The sequence below is a fragment of the Haemaphysalis longicornis genome, unplaced genomic scaffold, assembly GCF_048455015.1.
Source record: "Haemaphysalis longicornis isolate Haplotype H1 unplaced genomic scaffold, Haemaphysalis longicornis Haplotype H1 scaffold_6, whole genome shotgun sequence".
Taxonomy (NCBI): domain Eukaryota; kingdom Metazoa; phylum Arthropoda; class Arachnida; order Ixodida; family Ixodidae; genus Haemaphysalis; species Haemaphysalis longicornis.
The window spans coordinates 69,863,790-69,868,427 of NW_027526407.1; positions in this window are offsets into that span (position 1 = coordinate 69,863,790).

Sequence of the window (4,638 nt, forward strand, 5' to 3'; positions counted from 1 at the left end):
CCAGAACGCTGCTCACTTCCTTTTTCATTTTGCCTCCCCCACCCCTTAGCTGTACGAGACGAGGCAAGGCTGCGAACAACGCCGGAGTCATTTTGCGTGTAACATACCTGGTGCACCGACAATGTTTTGTTGATCTTTTGTGTGTTTCGACTAGAGCAGTAGTGTTGTAACTCGTGGGGGTTGAAAAATGTGTCGGGGGAAACGGTGCCTATGCAAACGGTAGCTTTGTTTACTGTCTGTGGCTCCCAAAGTACACTTCAGACTTTTGAAAAAGAAAGGGGCGAGTTCGTTCTTGGCCGACGGCAGCGGGTCGTGTGATGGATAGCACTGCCTGAAGAGCGAATTTCGTGTGAGATAGCAGTGGTGGGATGTGTTGGGCCACGACAGTCGGTGACTCGTGGCGTGGCGACGCTTGTATTCGAAATTTCGCAGTGTACTTTATCACCGTGCAGGCTGTGAAAGGCCTCTTCGGTGTAGCTGTACAGAGAGGATGTAGCCTGGCATTGGCTAACGAGCTGTGGGTACTGCCGGTAGCACGCGTCTCTGCTCTTTGCACCAGCATTTGCGATGGCGAAAGGTCTTCTGGCGATGGCATGAAGGAGCCTGTGCGCCATTGGAATGCACGTACAACTCGGGGGGGGATCCCCTCAATGTGCGACATCTGCTGTGCGCAATAAACCCCGTACGTCTTCACTGATAACAACCAGTGGACGCCTCAAAGCGACCCGGACCTTCACTTGTGGAGGGCTTCGCAACTCCTCTCTTGGCATGCTCGTTCTTGTGTTAGATAGTTTGGACAGCCTCAGTGTAGCACCGATTGGAGCTTCCCCCCGAAAAAAAAGGCCTGGCGGGACCTGACCGGCGTGTTTTCTCTGACCTACAGTTCATTTCACAAGTTGTTTGCAGCACTGTGGATACTCACTGCTCAAGAAACCACCTGCATCAGTGCATGTAACTCGTGTACAGTAAACTCAAAGTGTTGAGCCATGCAAGAACTTTTCTGTGGCTCCACTCGGCAGGAGGTGGTATTGAAAGACTCCAACCTATTACCACTTTTCAAAGTTCGCCACTGTAGAATGTCGAGGTGTTACACATGCTGATGTCGGTTGATTATTGTTCAGAACAGTGTAGCACACAGCTTGTGAAGTCGGCTGGAGTTGCAAATTTGCCTTCTGTGCCATGTATGTGGTCTGGGCAAGTGCATTCCCTCAATGGGCAGGCAGGGTAGCCAGCAGCCGAAAGACTGGGTTGTGAGTGCTTGGAGTTTCTGGTAGAACTTCGAGGTGGAAAACACCAAAAGCCGCCAACTTTAAGGTTGCATGTTGTCGACGATGGGTGAAACTTGTGCTGCTAGAAGTTAAACCACTTCCCCAGACACAACTGAAGAAGCGGGTGTTGTGCTGCTGATCTGGGACGAACCTTCCTTGAAAAAGTAGCTGTTTTGGTAACTTGTATTTCTCAAAGTACAACACCAGCACAAATTAAATGTTGAATATTATTGTTGTAGTTTAAAAAAAAATACTAATTATAGACAGCATATGTCCATTAGGCTTTACAGTTCGCAAGCTGTGTGCCACACTTGGTGGTACACTGCTGTCAACCGGAGCATGTTTTACCATGGCATTATATGGAGGCCAGCTGAAGAAAGTGACAGTAGCCGTGGGTGCTTGAGAAGGAAATGTCCCACCCCTGTGCAACTAGAATCACCTGCTGCACACAGCTTGTGAAATAGACTATAGATTGTCAATAATGGTAGAAGGTCCCTGTATTACTACTGCCCAATACTTCTCGCTGAGAAGTGTTGCATCTGTGTTGGGTGGTGCGACTGTGCTGCGCTCTTTACTCCATTAGATGTTTCAGCAACCAGGGTTGGATTATCCAGGGTTAGAAAGGTTAAAATGAATCTGGCCGTTCGGGCTTGATAGGGGTTCTGCACAATGGACAAAAATGTGTGCAAATTTTGTGATTTTCCCAGGAACAGGAGCTTCCTGCTGGTTTCCATCACTGAAACAGTCTATCTGTTGCAGTATTTTATGTTTTCTGAATGTTTATATGCTTAATTCTAAGGTACACTTGAAAAGACAAAAAGCCTGGGCACTCCACAATCGGCAGGACTAATTCCTCCTCCTTTGTTGATAACGTTGCCTCCTGTAGAGGGTGTCGGCCCTTGCCACGAATTTGACAAGCGTCAACCATTTTGGTGAACTGTGTTCAACAGCTTGTAGACACTTTCAGATCGTGTGATCTGCCTGCACAGCACACAATTTTGCTGGCCACATTTCCAGGAGGTTGTATCAGTTGTATGTCACAGCAGGCTACCATTCCCGCTTTTGCTGCAGGCAGCGTGTTTCCATCTTGGTACCTTGTGGCCACTGCAGCATACTTGTGGACCTCGTCGGAGTGTCGATTCCTTGTGGCAGCTGACTTGCTGCGCTGCACAATCTCGTCTGGTGTAGGCGCACAGCCAATCGATGAACGAGGCTAATGGCATTTTCAGATACCGTCTTTGGTAAAAGTCGCGTCGCAAACACCGTAAGCATTGCTGAAGGTGATGGTGAAGAGCGGATTGGCCGTGCTTGCAACAAGCGGGCTCTCCAGCCCGTTTCCTCTGTCATGGCATGTTGGTTACTCTTCCAACGACGCGGTCCATTGAATTAAATCGGCTTTCCTCGTGGGCCGAGTTCCTAGCAGCGATTGACCACGCAAAACTTTGCACGGTGTTACATATGAAGTTTATAAGAACCTCGATGGACCAGTGCTTAGTCATCTCCTTGACTCCATCTATGAGGTTTGACTTGCTGATCACATACCAGAGTCATGGCTTCACGCTGATATCATGCCTCTACCGAACCCAGGCAAGCTTCCCAGCCATCTCCTCGATTTGCACCCAATTGCCTTGACATGCACTCTGTGCAAACGCTTGAAGCGCATGCTGGTAGCCTGCCTTCAATGGTGGTTGGACACAGTCCTGTGGTACCACTCGGCCCAGATAGGGTTGGGGTTTAAACCTCGTCTAACATAGAGGATAGGTTTGACCATATGTCGTCAATGGTGGTACGTGGAAATTGGTCACACTCAGTGTGGATGGTGCTTGCCATGGACATTCAGAAGGCCTAGGTAACGTCACCACAGTGCCATCTTGAAAATTCTTCAAAGCCTTCTTGTACCAGACAAGGTCTGCTCTTTCATTCAGACGTACTTTTCTTACTACAGGATCTTTTTCGATAGGAATCGCTGGGGCAAGCTATGGCCACTTAACACCAGTTCGCGGAGTGCCTCGTAGGTTGGTTGTTTCGCCCCTCCTATTTAGTATAATGCTGCCACATGCCTGACATCTTGGCCCCATACCGTACCTGCACTTCCTAGTCTACGCGGACATTACAGTATGGACCGTCTACCCAAATCTGCATCGCCAAACTGTGCTTCCAACAAGCCTTGACGGACACGCAGAAATTGTGTCAATACGCTGGACAGCCATTCTACCTGTGGCCTGTGCTTTGGGGCTGTCGCAAACTGGATATGTCTCCAAAACGGCACAGTTCCGGCCTAACTGTACACACGGCCATCTCTCTCGGCATGTTGGGATTGGAGATTTCTGCATTTCGGTCAGCTGCCACGTGGCTTCGATCTTCCCGCCAAAAAAGCAGGCCAAAATGTTTAATCCTATCTGATGCATCTAGCAGAAGACCGGTGGCTCCACTAAAATGGCCTTTATCTTGGTGGAATCAATACTTCAGCTTCTACTTGTTTACCAGGCTGAATGGTCCAGCACATGACCCAGACGTAGTGGGCCCCGACTTGAAGCAATTAACACAGCTGTTGCTGAAAAACGTTATTTTAAAGGGGCACTGACACAAAAATTTTGCATCTTGTTTTTTTTTTTGGTGCGATAAGTAGCTAGTGACCTACTTATAACCTGTAGAAACCTCATTTGCTTCAGCGTGCCACGGTTGTTTAATTAGAGGCATTTTCAATGCGGCCAGTCGCAGTTTCGGTTTCAGCGAGTGCCGCGAAACGATGGATTTTGTGGATTTTGTGTGAACAAAGCTGACCACGTGACCGTCGGAGGGATATCACAGAGCAGAGCCGCCGTAGCACTGTCGAATCCGCATCGACGGCAGTTTCTGCGAATGCCCCCACGTACTGATCTCGTGAGGCGCTTAATTAAAAAGCGACCGTGGATGTGACGCAGGCGCTGCGAGTGCAAATGCTACCGTGGCTAAAGAACGACGCGCGACGCTCGAGACGGTGGGTGGCAAGACGCGCGCTGGGAGCAGCCGGCCGGTCTGCCTACAGGTCCGCCTACAGATGTGTTCGGCTTAGCACTGCGGCGAATATTCGAGTGCCTCTCATAAGCGGTGCAGATGACAATTTTAAATGCAGAGCATTTCAGTAACTCACGATGTCACCCGCGTTGGCGTCCGTAGTCCGCACCGCACCCCTCCCTACTATATAAAAAGAAATTACTATCCGGCGCCCGGTTTCGATCCCTCGACCCTGCGGGCAGAACGCAATGTACATGGTGCGCTTCCCACTACGCCACAAAGCCGACACGGAATCGGACGCTACCACGGTGTACCAACGCGCCTTATATCGTTGACTCATTCAAATTACTGCTGACGAGCGCTTTCTCGTCAG